Source organism: Amblyomma maculatum, chromosome 3 (genome assembly GCF_055883805.1).
Source record: "Amblyomma maculatum isolate TAMU_Amacu chromosome 3, ASM5588380v1, whole genome shotgun sequence".
In the NCBI taxonomy this organism is placed as follows: domain Eukaryota; kingdom Metazoa; phylum Arthropoda; class Arachnida; order Ixodida; family Ixodidae; genus Amblyomma; species Amblyomma maculatum.
In genome coordinates this window covers 192,789,166-192,808,436 of record NC_139346.1, presented here as the reverse complement: position 1 = coordinate 192,808,436, position 19,271 = coordinate 192,789,166, and the positions used below count along the sequence as shown (strand labels likewise).

General features: G+C 45.3%; 1 protein-coding gene across 2 annotated transcripts in view; it reads right to left on the bottom strand.

Annotated features, from left to right (window-relative positions):
- Nucleotides 1–19,271, bottom strand: part of LOC146197306 (uncharacterized) — a 525,739-nt gene that overhangs the window by 228,204 nt on the left and 278,264 nt on the right. For both annotated transcript variants that reach the window (XM_084599121.1, XM_084599122.1), the window contains one exon: nt 3,767–3,828. The gene's annotated coding sequence lies outside the window, so the exon portion shown is untranslated. The remainder of the gene's footprint in view (nt 1–3,766; nt 3,829–19,271) is intronic.

Here is a 19,271-nt window from a genome sequence, read left to right as displayed (position 1 = left end):
AAAGCACAAACCCCTACTCCACGTGGGGCTCGTGCGAAAACAGTACTTTTTAAAAATAAATGGTCCATCGCTTTGTACAAGAACCTCCACTAACCCGACAAAGGACAAAGGTAGGGAGAGATAGACCGATTAAAACCCGACAAACCAAAAAATTATGCACGGTAGGTCGTAGCAAATTCTAGACATTGCACTGGGCATATATGCAATATAGAGCTCCGCGCCCTTGGAAGGTGTGGACTGGCTCCCCGAGCATCTACTGCCTTCCACTGCCGGAGGAAGGCTTCTCGTTGTCCGTTCGCGGTAGCGTTTCGAAGGCCGTGGTCGCACGACGAAATCGCGTCCTTTGGTTGACACTTCAGACCAATCCCAGTCCTTATGCAAAAAGGACGGGGCAATAGCTACGGTTTGCGACCAGCAAAACCATTTAAAATGATAGAGAAAAGTGCGATATTCTGTTAACGAGAGCACCGGTCGCATCTGCGACGAGGCGGCTCCCTTTGGAAAGAAGGCGGAAGCGATCGCGACAAACATTTGCTGGAGCTCGAGGACTCACAGGCCGCCAGTTTATTACAACTAACAATATGTTACTAAACATAATCATAATTAATATCGCCACCAGCATCAGAATTAAAATAAAGGTTGAAAAAGCAAATTAAACACATATTTTGCTATGTCTGTGTGACCATCAAAAACCATCGATAAATAGTGTGGAATATTTTTTGAAGATTGTTATTAGCCGCAGTTCAATGGAATACCAACAAGCATCCTGACACTGAAGGGGCTTTACCTGACACAGCAAAGAAACTTCATTTGTACACCATGCTTCGCGTGAAATATGCGTGCTGTTTTAATACCACGGGCCAAATATAGCTGCACGCAGATGCCACAGACAAAACAAATGAATGTAGCAGCGAAATTTTTCCTTTCTTTAATATCTCAATTTTAGCTGAACGAGATGTTACGCACAGTAAGGGCTCAGTAACGATAATACTTAACAGCGATATTTGATTGTCGGGAAACGAAAAGGCGATGTAGCCGTTACATTAACGGAGGACGCCTGAACCAACGTTCTGAAACGCGCCGTCAGGGAATGAATGAAGAGTTGAAAGAAGCAAGAAAGAAAGGAATGTTGCACGAGAGGGCTCCGACTGGGGTTCTTTAAACGTGCACTGAAATATCGCACAGCGCTCGGGCGTTTTTACGTCGCCGTTTTCAGTGCGATGTCAAGGATTCGCTCTGTACAAATACATATAAGTGTTCCCCGAATCGGAAACTGCTTGTGCCGGCTTTTACTATAGGTTTATCTATGAGCAAGGAAATAAGCTCCTTTTTTTTTTTTTTTCTTCCAAGTTCTTGGTCGCTACACTGCATTCACGGGGTCATTACAAGTTACTGTACTAACTTCACTGGACGCATGTTATTTCTAACAAGGAGTTTCTGACATTTTGACAGTCTTAAGAATAATAATTAAAAAAAAATTTAGGCTAAATATCAGTGAATGCTGCTCGAGAGAGCATGATTCCAGCGCTTCACCGAACTGTATGCGCCGCCCTATATTGTGAAAAATATATATAAAAAGGCGTCACTTACTGCAGAAACTTGCTGTTGTTCATCCATTTGAGATATTTTTCTAAATATTTCCTTAGTCCGCTGGTATGCTAACGAAGCGATCATAGCAAAGAAAAAACAAACAAAGAAACAAAAACAAAGAAACCTTTGATAGCACTGCAGATATATCTACGTTGGAGAAGTACGAAAGCATGTGCGTTGGCTGCTCTTTAGTAGCTCCTAGTCGTCTTTAATTAGTGCCTCTAGTGCTCCAGTGCCTCTTAAGTAGCTCCTAGTTGCCTTTGGTGCCAATGCAAGTGGATTCTGCACAGAAAACCGGTGAACTTTGATATCAACGGAACGCTGGTTGTGTTTGTGTAACGCTTGGTCGCCCACAGCCTAAGCTTTCGCTCAACACTCAGGCCTTCTGAGTGTCATGCCTCAGCACTTTTTAGTGTCATGAATTAGCACTTTTTGGTGCCATTATTGAGCACTTTTGAGTGTCATGACTCAGATCATTTTAGAGTAATGACTAGACACTAGTCATGGTCATGACTTAATGACCTATACAAGTGATGGACTTCATAGTCATGTACATTGAATCTCAGCTCTGACTAACTCATGACACATGACTATTACTAATAACTAAACTATATTGACTCACATGACATGACTAGGCATGACACGACATTTATACATTAAATACACACTCATAACTACCAGTGTCATATCAAATGTTGCATTTTGTTTCCACATTTTACGGAAATGTTATCGCAAACATAGCCGCAAGTAAGGCTTTCGCCTTAAAAGCCGCGATGCACCAAGAGCTTATGCTGTGGCGCTGCTCTGAGAACAAAGGCCATTGATTTTTCACATTCCAACAGTCGCTGAAGCTCTACAGCATGCGGTGTTACAGGTGGGAGGATTTCTCTTCTGAATATGTTCTTTTTTTTCCCAGGATTAATATCATTTCAACCTTTAGCAATGCATTAACAGCGAATGTGGGCAGTTCAAGACATTTCATTTGTGCCTGTGCCATTAGTTTTAAGCAGCTTTTCCTTTTTTATTTATTTTTTTTAAAGTAGCTTGACGTTCAAAGAACCCATTTTATTTTTCAAGGTGATAGATCATTTCCAATGCTTTTTCAAAAAAATTATCTTTTTCTGCGATCATAAGGGCATGGCATAAAGTTCAAGTATTCCTGCCAGCTGCTTCATGACGTCTCTATACATGTCACTCGATAAGTTATTCTTTTCTGAAAGAAAAAGACCAGAATGAACAATTACAGCAGAAATATTATGTGGCTCGTGAAAATTTTATTCACCTGGAGGAACAAATTTTCAATGGAATCGGTGCTTTTAAGAATTTTTCGTTCATTTCGTTAGAATTCGTTTCCCCGAAGTTCGCGCAGCTGACGTAAATCATCGTGGGATCCTCTGTTGACGTCATGATTGAATGCTAAATAGATGTGTAACTAGCTGGCCAGACTTTATCAAACAATTAAGCGAAATATCATCGCAACACCTAAAGAATTTACGTCACACTTCAAGCTCAACTATTGACAGTGCATTAAGCAATGATGGCAAATAAAACAGTAAATAAGGAATCTCTCCGTATAGTTCTTATTTTAGATGAAAAAAAGCTAAAGAAAGATGTGGCGATCACGTGGCATCACCTCTATAGGTAATCTTGACAAGCACACGTACGTTTTATGGGCGCCGAAGCTTTTGTTCTGATAACTTTGGTGTTGTGTGCAAATATAATCAATCCGTCCGTCATTTTCGTTACTGCGACTAGCGGACCCTTAAAACACATTCAGACTGTTTAGAATTGTGTTGAGTGAATAACTCACCCACTGTTCAAGCGGACGGCATAGGTGGTTCGTACAGTATAATTTCGGAAATCAAAAAGAACAGTTTATTATTATTATTATTATTATTATTATTATTATTATTATTATTATTATTATTATTATTATTATTATTATTATTATTATTATTATTATTATTATTATTATTATATTTTTTTACGTAGTTTGGGGGGGGGGGGGGGGGAGATATGAGCTCCAATGGCTTCTGGAAGTGGAAAAGAAAAAAAAAAAAGATGCGCATCTAAAGTGATGCGTTGGCAAAGATGCCCTCTTTGCAATTTTCCTCAATTCAAAACATGACCACATCACTCTCTTTGGGCTTCAAAGTAGACAGCCGCTCGTACTCACCCCATCGGTTCCGAAGCCCTAGCCAGCAGCGAGTACCGCCTTCTGCTGCTGTTTCTTGATCACTGCGTAAAAAAAGAAAAGAAAAAGAAAACATCAACAAAAAAAGCTAAGTTCTTGTACGAGCTATCATATCGTCACAGAACAGTTTTTTTGCGTCAGCGTTGCCGGAGGTCCACACAATAATTTCACTGAACGTAAAATGTCTATACAAACAATCCACCATATAGCAACATGACTAACACCCGCATCTATAAGAAATTAAAGGAATATGTTTCTTACTAAATGCCTTCGAAAGAGAACTATTAACACATTGGCTCTGATATGAGGGTAACACGTTCATGATTTTATTTATTTGTAAATATGCATATATTTGTCCCATAGATAGATAAATGGATTTATTGAAAGGAAAGACCGATAAGTTGGCCGGAATGATAAAAATCTGGTCTGCTACTTCGCACTGAGGAAGAGGAAGGGGAGAAGAAAGAGAATCATGATGGGTGATGATGCGGCAGAAGGCATATGAAAAAATATACAGACAAGGCAGTTTGCTTTACAAGCGCAAATCGAGTCCGGTGTCGCACAAAAAAAAAAGAAAAAAAAAAACCGGCAAAGATTCCGCACTGCCTGGACGCCCTTCCCTTTGTCCTGCCAAGCGCCCAGCAGCCGTTCCTCCGACAGAGGCCTCTTGTCCAAACCCATCAAGGAAACGGCTAGCACATTTCTTTCGCCTGCATACACTGGCGCGCAGGTACTCGCATTTAATTGAACAGGTGCACCCTCCGGAATGTTGAACTTGTGGCATCCCCGAGACTGTGGACCATATATTATTGTCGCGTAGAAATACCGTGTATATCGCAATGTGACAGTGGACACAGTGCCTTTGAGCACACTTTCTAAATAGCTTTCACTTCTCTGTTTCTCCACTGCCATGCGCCCCTGGAGCTGCACGCTTCCTTCTACTATCTCTTCTTTTACAGCCGGTCTCTTTTCAGGTGCCAACTTTGGCAGCGAAACTTGCGGTGGCTGGCATCCCTTCACGTTTCATTGCAAACGCGGGAACGTTTAAGGGTACAACCCCTCGTGACTGCACGCGTTGATGTCCACCAACTTTTACACTGAATGGAGTCCAAAGAAACAAAGATGTAGGCATTCGTTAATGCAAAAAAAAAAAAAAAAAACCGCTTCGAGTGAACTGCTTGATGGTCACGACTGGGCATTACAAAGCGTTAAGAGGTGCCCTTCGCAGAGCCGAAGGCTTTAATAGCCGGGCTATTGCTCTAATGCCGTACGAGCGAATCTCAACCACCTTGATGACAGGCACATTTCAAGCGGCCCTTATCAGATCAGACGCAAGCGTTCAAACGAAGCTGTATACCTGTTAGTGCTAAGGGAGAACGACCATCTTATTCATCCTCTCGTGAAAGGCGTTGCCGCTTAACACAGCACCGCCTTTCACGGTGGCGTTAACATGCGTTCCTGATTTATTTTCTGCAGCTAATTACTCGATCCCTTTTCTGACGGTGTTAATCGGTTCACTGAAAACACGAACACGTGCCCGGAGAACACCTCGTTTGTTATCTGTCCAAGGGTCTAAGTGCCGAAGAAAGCAGTTGAAATGTGACTATTGTCTCCGTAAAGAGTGGGGCGTCTCTCATCAAGGCTGTTTATTGGGCTAGTTGGTGGAGTTTACACATTTTGGCGAAGTCTGAAGCGCGAACCGTAAGCATCCGTACAGAGTGAGGAAAAGTAGATGAACGAAGTGAAGCAACAATTACCGATTGTATGCTCTACCCACAAAACATCGGCAAGGGGCTTTCTGCAAGTGCACCATGTTGGACTTTCCAGCACTGCAGCGCACTATGTTGTTCCAATGTATCATGCTGGACTTTCAGGTACTGCACTGCAGTGCACCATGCTGTTCTATTGCACTATGTTGGGCTTCTGGCGTTTGCTGAAAGTGCACCACGTTGATCCGCGCTATCATATTGAATTTCCGGTGTTGCAGTACAATGGCCACATATCTCTACTTTATCATGTTGGACTTTCTGGTGTTTCAGTGCTCCATATTTTTTCCCTGCATCATGTTGGCCATTTGGTGCTGCAGTTTACCATGCTCCAGAACGGCGGGCCCTATACTTACACCACGGTGGCTCCGATTAAGCGACGGTGCCTGCGACCACTCATGATGCTGTAACGAATGTCTCTTCCATCTTGGTGAGGTTATCTTCAAAATTGCCGGTCACGTAAGGCAGCCCGCAAACGCAAACGAGACGTTGGAAGAAACGCAGATCACGCTTAAAAGAAAAATAATGAAAGCAAACCCTTTCCACAGAAAGAAATCGCGCACTTCTTGATAAACAGATACGAATCGCTTTCACGGACCGCTTGATAGGTTAGCTCTGACTGTCTATGCTTAACGAAACGCACTTGTACATATAACCGGGCTATAAGCCGTCGTTCCAGTTCTGATTGGACTGAGGCGGCCATTTCGATTGGATTGCAAAGCCCCGGTCGCATTTCTTTCCTCCTTCGCCTTTCTGCGAGGTTCGGCGACAACCGACCAAAGCCGACACTTAGACGTCGTCAAGACGTTGATCACAACGAAAACAAGCGCGACCACGTAAAAGAAGTACGAGGAGGTGCGCGCACCACATGCACACACTGGGTTGTTTAGTGGCGTGTTCACTCTAGCTTTCTCAGGCCCGCGGGGTCGCTATCGAAATGAGCTCTATACATCAAGCCAGAAACGACGCGATCGTGTAAGCGTTGTAAAGTTCGATTAGGGGTCCCGCGATCTCATTGCGATCGCCGGCAGGCAGGCATCGGGCGAAGCGAGAGTTCATCAGACGCGCCGCATTCATTGGTGTTGCTGCCCGCTACCAGAGCAAGCAACAGCAGCGGCTACAGGGTAATGCAAAAGAAAAAAAAGAAGGGGAGACAGCCGCGCCGCCAGCACGCGGCGCGCTCGCGCACGAGCACTTCCTTATCGGTATTTAATCGCGGAAGCGCGGAGGGAATTAACCGCAAATGCAGCCCGATAAATAATTGCGTGGGGTGGAGAAGCAAAAGAGGACTCTCGCCATGCGCATGGGGTACTTGCGAATACGGTGTGAGAAAGAAATGGCCTACTGGGACCGCCGACGTCCGATTCATTCTACGCGCTGTATTCCCGCCCATTGGGGCCCTTTCTGCCTAGCTATACGCGCAGAAAACGAGTGCGGCTCCTAGAAGGCGAAGAAGGTTGCGAGAAAACGCGCCAACCTGGCGACGTAATGAGGAGCCCTTGGATCGAATCTCTCCGGACGCATTATATCAGCTTGGGCAGCATTAAAGCGTGGCTCGAGGTTGAGTCAACAGCTTTTCGCCGACGGACGCAGACGAAAGAATAACTATGAAGGTATCTTTTCTTTATTTTCTTTTTCTCGTTCAAAAACCAACACCAGAACTTTCAACGCACGGTGAAGGTGTCGTAGTGGCTGGCTTCGCATTAATCAGACCACCTGCTAGCCGTTAATGTTCACTGAACTGCCTTGGCACGCGTGAAGCCAGCGGCTTCTTCTTCTTCTTCTTCTTCTTCTTCTTCTTCTTCTTCTTCTTCTTCTTCTTCTTCTTCTTCTTCTTCTTCTTCTTCTTCTTCTTCTTCTTCTTCTTCTTCTTCTTCTTCTTCTTCTTCTTCTTCTTCTTCTTTTGTTTGTTCAAGTGAGGCCTAGCAACTCTTGCATTTGTAATGCCCTAGGCCCTGCCCGAAGGCAATGTCAATACCATTTTTATAGCTATGGCTGTGGCGCAGCACTCATGTATTTTATACACTTTTTATTACTAATCTCTTACCTAAGTGGTAGCTTGAACATAGGGCCAAATTTAGGGCCGTCCTTGGACAGGGGCAGCTCAGGCGGTCCCACTACACCCTCCCCCTTAAATCTACCCATGCCTTTATAGTGTTTCTTGTGAACAGCTAGCAGCATCCATACAGACCATAGTTTTTTGTTTGTTTTTTTTTTTTAATTTGTGATGCGTAGTTGAGAAATCGATGGCATGCACACATAGCTGGTTGCCAAAATTATTCAATCATATTTCAGTAACTATCTGACATTTATACTGCAAACTCCGTGGTAATATATCAGGAGTGTATGGTTGTTGGCTTTTTCTTGTTAACTGTGAGCCTTGTGATTGTCATGTCGCATATAGCACTGTGGGTAAACAAATAACTTTACTTTAAACTCTTGTAAAACCATGAAACTGCACAGTTACTGCAGCGGGTCACGCTTACACATTGGACTTTAGCCACATGTTAGATATCTAGCTTCATTATGGGGCTGCGGCTTGCACATTAATTCTTTACACTAACATAAGTTACGTCCGCACAGCTGCTCTAAGAAGGGAGGCACTTTCATGCTAGCCTGCATGTTGATTTCGATATGCCCTGGACATGTCCCGAAAGTGTCTTCAGGAAGGGTACATGGAAACCAGCAAAACGTTGTGTAGTTTACGGAAGGAATGAATGAATGAATGAAGCCTTTATTGAAGGGAAGGGATGGCTCTCGGCCGCTGTTTGGGTTCTTGGGGAGTTAGGAGGGATGGGAGTGTAACTTCGTCTTAACGGTTCTTCAAGCTGTTGCTTGTTGCTTGCCATGCGGCCGATCTTCGCGCTGTAAGTCGACCTCTCTCACACTACTCGAAGCAGGTCGCTCTCACTGCCGTATGTAGCAATGGAGTGTTGTATTTCGGTGCTTGATATAACCTGACCTGCTAATGTGGGCATGTCGTCGTGTGGAATATGCGTAATTTTGTTTCTTCCTCGTGAAAACGATTAACATTGCCATATAAGATGTTCTAGGTCTGCTGTACACTGTTCCTGACAGTGCGTGCATATGTTGTGTTTGAGTGTTTCGTGTCTTCGGAGAGACCACTTGTCAAGTATGTGCGGTGTGTAAGCAGCGTTTGTTATTACTTTGTTGAGAAATATCTCTTGTGGTCGAGTGAGCCCTTTCGTGTCCTCAAACACCGGCGTTGGTGTCGCTTCATGTAATCTAAGCTTACTGCATAATTGAAAACTTTAAATGATGTTATTATTAAACCCTTCTTTTTAGAGCAGGAACAGTGACTTTAGAAATTTGGATGTTAAGCTACTTAAAAATGCGGGTTTCTGCCATCAATGAGTGCCTGTATAATACTGCAATTCTGTAGCTGTTGTTTATCTTAATATGCAGCATCATTTGTGCTTAGTTCCTCTCGTGCACTCCATGTCTTGGCCAATTCGGAGGGCTCATTGCAGCAAACATTTGTAACAGGCCGTTTCGTCAGAGTGGCGTGTTCGAAAAGACGTAAAAACGTTAAAATACTGAATGTCAGGTTCTGGTCAAACTAACTATATTTTGGTAATCTGCATGGGTTCTGCTGCAGTTATTTATATGACCTTCCTGAACGGAGACGCACATGTGGTATTCCATCTTAAAAAAAAAAAAAAGCAATTGAGGAAACCCGGCAGTTGCCCTTGGATCTAATCAAAGTTCAGCACAGGTAACTTGAATTTCATTCTCCCTTCTTTTGCAGGAGGAGCTCAGCCTGCTTTTTCCAGCTTAGACCTGCAAGACCAGCAACGGCTGATCAAGCAAGTGCGCAGGATAGTATCGGCTCCCGGCTTCCCGGCCTGAAGAGGAAGCCTGCAGAGGACTCGATCATCTCCTCACCAGTTCCCACATATTAGGTTTCAATAAATGCCTTTTCCTCCTCCACCTCGTCAGGGAAGTGCTGTTACGGCCAAGAATACTTTATTTAATTATTCAAGTATATTCTTAGTACTCCAGCTAGCCTGCTTCTTACCATGCCATTCTGTCTATTGTTGCATGCAGTTTTAACATCGATATTGTTTTAGTGTAGGGACTTTAGACTGTTTATGCAATCTTTTTTACAATGCAATCTTTTTTACAATAAAGACTAAAAATAATTGAAAATGCAGTTTTTACAACCACGCATGCTGGTATGCTTATGCTCTCTGCATGTTTTCAGAGGCAGTGCATTTGTGCAAAGCTCAGCTAGCATATATGCCTCTTGGATGGAAATTTTAATTGCACACTGCTGTGCAGTGCTTTGTTGTGTTAATGAAAGTAAAGCAGACAACAGAAAGCTTAAACACTTGTTGCATATCTGTTGTCTGCTTTACTTTTTCAGGACAAAGGTATTGAGCACTAATATGTGACTGAAATTTTCATGACACATGCTTGCTGAGCTTTACACGAATGTTATTGATAAATTTTACACCAGTAGGGGACCTGTGAGCAAATTCCAGGAAACGTCCGAATGTTCGCCTCAGGAACGAATGTATGCCACCGGACATCCGTGGGATGTGATCTGGAGCCACAAAAGATAATACAACGGATGTCCGCGGTATGTTTGTCGAACATAAACGGATTTCCGTCGGACGTCCGAACCTCCGAAAAAGGACGTCCGTCGGTCGTCCGTTGTACATCAATGACCGTCTGAGGAATTTAGTACCACTTACATGTCACTCAGGCGTTCATAAGAAAAAAAAAATTATGGCAGCGGTAACAGAGTGAGTGTCTTCGCATTTTTTAAGGAGGAAAGAGCGCGCTGACCAGCGGCTTCGGCAGGCGATTGCGTATAGCGATGCTTTAGGGTGACCATGGTCAACTGCAGGTTAAGGCACGGCCTGTCCTCCCTACAGCAGCTTCCAGGCGCGTAGCCAGGGGGAGGGCTTATGGGGCTCTAGCCCCCCACGAAATTTTTTTGTACTGTCATACACCGCAGACCAAAACAGCTACCAGAGCCGGAAATCAATCTGGACTTTGTCTCCAGTATGTCTTTTTCACGCTCAAAAAGAGATTTCTGCGGGAATAAAAAAAAAAAAGCGAAAGGTGCATTTAGTTTTCTGAAATCATCCATCGGACCATACAAAGGAGACAAGCCATACTACTAGATAAGCTGATAAAGCACGCAGAGATGGAATGCGTGGGGAAATAATAATAAAAAAAAAAAAACTAGGAGAGAGCGTGACTCCACAGGCCAAACTCTATCTTCTGACGCCGCGCTGTCTTCTCCCTCTCGGGCCTCTTGTTCGCACTGAATCTCGGTGTTTTTATGTTGAAGTGGTCTGCTGAGAGTCCTCGTCTGTTCTTAGCACTTTAGTTTGTTAGAGTGCAGATGCTGCATTATAATCAAAATTATAAGCACACTGGAGAGAGTGCAGAGAACAATTTCATCCGCGGATCCGTCAAGAACACTACGTATTCGAGCTAATGTTAATTGTATGTGGCTGAAAAACTGCCTGTGAAGAATTTTCAGTTCTGCAATTGTTAAATTAAACGAATGATTTTTGTCTGAAACAATTCATGTGCAGGATACTCGATGGATCACGAAAGTCTCGGATGGTACTATTCCGTGCAATCTTTGCATCCCGGCATGCAGAATTTATGGCGCAGTTGAGAGGTGACAGGTTGGCGACAGGTATCTCGATACTGAGGAGGCTGAGCAGCAACGTCAGCCCCCCTCGAAAAAATTTCTGGCTACGCCACTGGCAGCTTCATTGCCCCTGGAAGTGTAGCAATCATTCTACACTTTCGCCTCAGGAAAAGCTGAACCTCTTCATCAGATAGTCTGTGAGGTTGTTATGTGACGCCTTCTGCATTGGGCGGTTCCCCAAGCCTGTCGTATCTTTTTCAGTCGGTAATATTACCCAGCCGATAAGACCTGTCTTAATGATTGCTTAATGAGCTGCGGAACTGGGGATGACGCATTCTGTAAATAAAGTAACAGTACAGCATGCTGTGGTGAGTTCTTTCACCATGCTTTTTCGCAGTGCTTTCTGCAGTGTCTCTAAACATGTCAGGCGTTCAGAGGTCCCAGGACTCAAATGTTGGCTATGTATATTCTCGATGTCGAGGAAGGATGGAATAAAATGTGAAATTTTTGGTGATGTGAATTCTGGAGAAATTATTCTTAGGGTGAATTTTCGCCTTGGAGACATTTTTGCCTAGTGGCCGATTCCTCAGGGGTCTTTTATTTTGAGGCCGTTTTCTTTCTGAGACATTTGTACGTATGTACACCATTGTGACAATACACCTCGACAGTGCCCAAACGGTTATCTTCCCTGAAACAGCTGCTAGCGTTAGCGTTCCTGCCAACGATGTACAGATACATATTCTGGACCGCGGTGGGTTGAAATTACTCATTCGTTGCCTGTTACGTTCACTGGTCTCCGAATCAGCTCGGAATATCCCATTGTGTTTAACTAGACGTTCGTACAAGCGAACTTCTATTAAGGAGGCAAGTTATAGCTCTTTGTCTCTCTCTTCTTCATTTTTTTTTTTGTTTTTACAAACTTACATTGGCAGTTCAGTACTTTCACTATGCAGCATATCAAAGTGCAAGCGAAGTGTTGTTGAGTCCATGCGATAGCCTTTACACTTCCAGAATACTCTGCGCTATGACATGATCTTTCCATGGAAAATATTAGCATAAATTTCTGACGAAAACACGTCTTACATCGCACACAAAAAGCAAAAGCTTCGTGCTTGCAGCGGCAGAAGTAGGCGGGGTGCAAGGATTGCTTTCGAGTTCTTATTAGTTCGCGGCCCGGTTGCGCGTTCCTGGAATCATAACGCGTAATCGATAATGGTGAGAGTTTAAACTACACGCACGCACCGCTGCGCTCGACAGCAGCGGCACTTCGTTTTGAGAGGCGAATATATATGCTTGAGCAGCTAGCAGCTCTCGGCGTGGCCGTTTTAAACGCACCAGGCCACGCCCTAAAGGAATACTGCAGGGGACGTGATAAGGACCCATAAGGGGAAGGAAACGAGAGCCCGGCCCGCGTTCGATCGCATGGAAATTCCCGCTTGCAAGCGTCATCGCTGTGCACTATATCCTTATCCTTTCATTACTATTTGCGTATAGAGCGCGAAAGTGTGGTGAAGGCTTTGAATGGAACTATTATCGCAATGATTCAAGGAATTTTACATCGACAATCTTGCTGTTTGACATCAAGAATCAAAGGGCTTCACATCAATAATTATGGTGCCTATATGAAGAATCAAGTCGTCTAAAACCAAGAATAAATACATTTTACATTAAGAACCGGCTGACATCAAGAAGCAAGTAGTTTAGCATCAAGAACCGAGGCAGTTGCATCAAGTCGGGCATTCGGCTCTTGCAGCGCATGCGCCGATACGATGAAAACGCTGTGCTATAAACGCGTTCTGCGTTTTGCAACGCTAACCGGAAAGTTCGCTGTCCGGTAACACGATAAACTGTAACCTAAACACGGTAACGATATGCTATATCTCTCTAATGTTATGTATGACACCTGTAGCAAACGGAAAGTGGCGCGGCCGGTATTTCAGGTAGTATCGAGACAGTTAACCTCAAGGTTAAAAGGATTTGTCATCAGCCTAACGACGTTTGACATCGTGAACTAAGGCGGCGGCCAGTAATTAAGGAATTAGGGCTTTTTAAATCAAGAACACGGGCGTTTCACATCAAGAGTCTCCCATTTTAGCAAATGTCAACTGACAATACGTTTAGGTATATCGACTGACTGAGTAGGAATTCTGTATCGCTCATCCCGTTCGCCTTGCAGCACTTCGCGAAGTTCTCAATACCGATAGGGCGGAAACTCGTATAGTCATCGGCCTATGAATTCACGCGCCAGCGTTCTCATAAGGCCAACCGAAGTTGGGGCGAAATACAGGAACGAAATATATCTATACAAATAAATATATCACACTCCCTTGCTTGCCGCACGGAAGAACCCCGACAGGGCAGCCTTGCGATCAAGCTACGCTCGTTGGCAGTGGGCCCGGACGTAATCTATGTAACTGTCTCATGTTCTCTACTGGCGAGCTCCATGCTCGCTGTTCAACTAATCTAAATCGATGCGTACGGGAACACAACGAAGGTTGTAAAACGAAACAGGAGTAACGCGGAGGAGGCAGCGACACAGAGAGCGAAAAGCACGAAAAAGAAAATCAAACACGCTGAAACTTCGCCGCGCTGCGTAGCCTCGCCTCCCGCGCTGGCGGGCCCCGCCTTCCGTTCCAGCCGATCGCAAATCGCCCCGCTGCGTCCGACTTGAGTAATTGCGCGACGGGCACTAATTAGCATAAAAAACACTTGCCGCCGCCGCCAGCACCCGCGCGCGCTCACTCGCGCATTCGCGAAATATACACGCCTACACTCGAGAGCATTTTGACTTCCAAGGCAAAACTGTGGGGCCGGTGTGTGCGCGAGCACAGAGCTCGCTACTTGCACACAGCCGCAGAGGGAAAGAACGTCTATGCAGCATGATTGATAACACGGAGGCGAATAAAGATGGGCGAACCCGATACGCTAAAAACGAACGCTCTAATGCGCGCCGAGTCGAGCCGAAATCAGTGAGGGCTCGCTGGCTGGCAAGCTGAAGCAGGCAGCTTCGCAGAGGGCTTCGTTGTATATACCGAGAAACGAGAGAGCAAGGAACAGGGAGAAAGGGCGAAGAAAACGCTTCTCAAAAGAAACTTCACTCCGCCACGAGCATCAGCAGCAGCGCACTTGTCTTGGATGCTAAGATAGGCGCACCTGATATAGCCTCAAAAAAAACCGCATCGATCGAAATGTCTTCGACAGGCGGGACTACGAGGCCTAATGAATGAGCTCATTCATTACGCTAGATCCCGGAGACGTCAAGGACTCGGTGCGTTAATGATTTGTTTATTGTCGTTTACTTGCGCCCCTTACTGCCACCCCGTTTCTGTTTCCGCGGCGTCCGGGGGGTTTCGGGAGCCCCTAACAAAAGCCAGTGCTCAGACGGCGCTTTTCGTAGACGCCTTTGTGCTGGGTCTGTCCTTGATTTCCGAAAGTATTCGATGCTGCCAAGAATCTCTCCACTGTTCCCCTCCTGCTTCGTGGCTGGATCCGCGGCCTTGGTCGTTTCGGGACAAACACGGCTTCGCGGCGGTGTTACATAAGAAGCAGAAAGCGTATCGTATTTGTTCGCAGCTCGTTTACGGCGGCAGCCCCCAGTTTTTAGAGATACAAACTTCCGAGAGAGAACGAAATAGAATATAAAATAAACGAGGCCTTAAATATGGCTAAATATTTGCGCAGTTCATGGCAGACTCGTCTGAGATACAAAACAGACACTGAAAGAAAACAAAAACGCAAAAAAAGAAGGCAGACGAAACCAAATGAATCACGAATGATGTCAGATTTAAAGGTACGTCATCCTTATTGAAATCTCTACTGACGCAGTTCTTAGCTATGTTAAGCGGGGATCCAGGCACTGGTAGTGGGCACTGGTAGCGAGTAAGACCGGAGCGGGGGTGGCTCAGCTTGTAGACAGCTTGTCCGCAAAAGGCACTTCCTCTTTCTCGGCGATCTGTCCGCCTGATTGGAACTTCCTCTTTACAGCTAATAAAAGGCATGCTTCTCTTTTTTTATTGTTAAAATTTCAAGTCAAATACGCCTTATTAATCATGGCTCATTATCGGAAGTCCGTGCAAGATTCTTCCAGGACGTTGAATGAAACGAGGCTGGGTTTCAGAGATAGCAGAAAAGGCGTAGCTCCGCAATGAGCTCACAAGTTAGTATTTAAACGTTAGTCTGTAAATTACCGTGAAGGTAAAATAAATTAACCTTATTGTGTAAGCGTGTGTACAAGCACTAGGTATCTCCTTTGCCCTTTAGTCCAAAGTTGTCTGTGTTACATTTTCAAGATTTTGGTAACAGGGTTCATAGCTGAACAACTCTGCTCTTGCCCATGGCTTGGTTTCAACAGCCGAGCAATGGCTGTGGGCATCTCCTTCGCCCTTTAGTCCAAAGTTGTCTGTGTTACATTTTCAAGATTTTGGTAACAGGGTTCATAGCTGAACAGCTCTGTTCTTGGCCATGGCTTGGTTTCAATAGCCGAGCGATGGCTGTGACGTCAAAGTGAAGTCTATGTCACGTGAGGGATGAATAAAAGTGCGATATACTAATCGTTCCTGCGTCGTTTTAATTCACCGTAACATTAAATCTAGCCTGCCTCAAGACCAGGAATAAATGAAGAATCAGCGAGTACATCACTGTTCTTTAATGCCGCGCTTGACCTTGACTTGATTGTGACGTCACAAGGATCTCTCGGCTGATGAAACCGAACCGAAACTTGTGAGAAAAGAAAATTCAATTAAAATATTTGTCTTCCTCGTAGTAAAAACCACGTGGTGATCCAAATACAGCAATTTTTTGCGCATCATTAATATTGCTACGAAGATGACGAAGCGGGCAGTGGCGCGGGGCGGAGCGCTGCGCCAGGCCTGCTTGCCATTAAAGCATATTTCATTGTCATGTCATCACGTCGTTCTGTTTCTGTTGTGTCGCCATGTTCCATTGCTTGTCATGTCACCACGTAACATATGGTGGAGGTGCGGTTCTTCCCCATCCTCGCCTTGCACCGTCGAAGCCAACCGTACGCCGGGTCCATCTGCCGAAAGCCAGTGGAGATCGTCGCCCCAGCCCTTTTTGCTCAGACCCGACTAGCCGCTGTCCCCAGCCTCGTCCCCTGCCCTGACCACAACACACGACGACCAGGAAGAGCCCAAAGCCGACTCTACCGACCCAATCGACCCCACGACGAAGCGACCTCACGACCACTCGAGCGAAGACAGCACCCCCGCCCAAGCCGCTCGGCGTGTCCATGAGCCTTGGCCTTCGGCAAACGGTGAAGATTAGACTTGATGCTCCGGTGCAAGCATTCTGCCCATCTTCGCATTCATTCTGGTGTCCAGCGTTTCATGTCCCAATCCTCTGTCTGTGTCCATCGTCACGTCATGCACTGGATTTCTAGCAATCGATCGGGGCGATCGCTCGGTGGCCCCGGGTAATGCTACGAAGATGAAGCGGGCAGTGGCGCGGGGCGGAGCGCTCGCGCCAAGCCCGCTGGCCATTAAAGCATATTTCATTGTCATGTCATCACGTCGTTCTGTTTCTGTTGTGTCGCCGTGTTCCATTGCTTGTCATGTCACCAAGTAACAATATATATAGAAAAAACGGCCACTAAAGTTTGGTATTTATACTCATTTAATACAGGAAATAACATAAGAGCCACGATGGAAAGGCAGGCTAACAGCTTGCTAACATTCGCAACTGGGCAGATAACAAGAAAGTTGAAATAAAACCCACGAAATGGTACTTTTCTTCCACTATTTGCATCCCGTTTCAAATGATGGTTGTCCTTTGCTTCGTGGGTCACCAAGAAAGACACTTCTTAAAAACTGCCCTCTCTAGCTTCCATGCTTCAGCGGAAGGAATCTGACGTTGAATCTATGCCGTAAACCTAGAAATGTGACTACGCATTGCACCAAATACGATGGAGCTAACGAATTAATGTGTTATGGAATCGTATATAAGTCAAAAAGAAAAGCCTTATGACTGTGACGTGATGTGATGTGGCATGTCTGTGATGTGACTGTACTAACTTCAACCATTCCTTTCTCACAACTTTTATATCCACTCACCCTCTTCCCCCAGTGCAGGCTAGCAAACCGGTTGCTCTTACGGGTTGACCTCCTTGCCTTTCCTCCTCATCTTCCTTCTCCTCCTGCTCCTAAGCCACGTAAACTCGAGGATATGTTTTGTTGCGGAATAAAACTTCAGATTTTTGCCTTTCGGTCTTAAACTTATCCCAACTGCAGTGAGACTGCGGCGACGTCAAGCAAGTACCAAGTTGCGTTCAAAAGGTTTGCCATACAATGTCTGGTAGGCGCAATTAAGCTGTCTAAAGACAAACTAAAATCGGATCGCACACATAAGAAGCCACACACAGTCATGTACTGCAGTTCCGTCCGCTTTGATGAGGGACTTAAGGCCTATAAATAGAGCGGCGTAGGTCGCAGAGAGATGGAAACAATGCAGCGAGCCGTTTTTGGAGACGATCTACAACTTTTGCATTGGCAGTTTTTTCTTTAGGCTATAATTAAAAATATTTAGTCATTACTAATGAATTAACCTCGGTGAAAGGAAAAATTAATACAGATTAGCATAGACGACACTGAACCACTGTGAATTGGAATTGGTTAATTGGTTTCACTGGGCTCGGGCTCACAGAATTTTTCGAAACCTTGGTTCTGGCACATCCGGTACATATATATATCAGTATTCAAAGTGCTTGCCTTGATCAGGCAGCATGATTTCGTGAATGTGTTTGCAGAATGACAACCTTAACTCACCATTGATTGACCGTGAGAGTTAATGGGCTAACTCACCAAGTGACTTATGTGACCGATGCTGACGCCCCTGATGCTTGTCACATGGCGATGACTTCATTTCGTGCGAACGGCGCGATCTCCACCCTACAAGCTTGGATGCTATACAGCTGACTCTTCAACATACAAACCCAGCCTATACACACATAACGGTGGCCCGTCAGCTTCAATACGAGCTTGAGTTGAGGGTTTTAAACTGAGAGCACGCTACTCACCCAAATTCGAGTGAGTGAGTGAGTGAGTGAGTGAGTGAGTGAGTGAGTGAGTGAGTGAGTGAGTGAGTGAGTGAGTGAGTGAGTGAGTGAGTGAGTGAGTGAGTGAGTGAGTGAGTGAGTGAGTGAGTGAGTGAGTGAGTGAGTGAGTGAATTCACTGAATTCAAGAAAAAGCAAGTCTTCGGTTAGCTTGGCACATACGTGACTGTCTTGCGCCCGGAAAGGCCAACCGGTCGCCGGCGCAGCATCGTCCTGGGAGGTTTCTAAAGGGGGGCCACGTGCCGCGTTCTTTTTCTTTTTTTTCCTTTTGATTGTGCGTGCAGTGAAAAAGAAGCGACGGAGAGCGATGGTTGGAAGAGCCCGTGACGGGACCAATTGAAATTGGCTCGAAGGACTAAATACCGTCCTCGGCGGCGGGTTCGCGAATGAGCAGCTCACGATCTACCCCAACGCGTGCATGGCAGCCGCTAGTATTCGGCAAAGGGAAATGGAGGAAAAGCGGGGGGGGGGGGGGGGGGGGGGGTTACATGCCTGCTGCCACCCTGACGGTTTTAATACTCGCGTGCAGTTTCTCTTTTGTTTCTGTCTTCTTCAAAGGCGAAAACAGAGAGAAAGGGGAAAGAAATTGAGTTCGCGGGGAAGTCGGCATCTCCGTGGACGTGATCCCAGAGCTCTTTGTGCATTGCTCTCTCAGCCTTTTATTACATTTATGCAAAACTGCATTCACGGGGCTTTCAAGGAAAACTGGTTAGGGTCATTTCCATTGCTTTTCTTGTTGTTTCCCGAGAGAACAAGTAGTGTATGAAAAGCAATCGACTCCACCGTGTAAACCTGCGTTATCGTTTCCTCTTTATTATTTTCTGCTCTCCTCTGACACCTAATGCCATTTATCTTCTTTTCATTCTCAACGTTCCTTTGCTCCTACTCTCCTAGCAAGCCATTCTTTCTGGACCGAAAAAACCCTCAATGCTAATTCGCGGAATCGGGAGAAGAGGAACAGATGAACGCCAGACCAGGAACTCGCGGGAGGACTTGCTTGTGTAATGTACATGAAAATA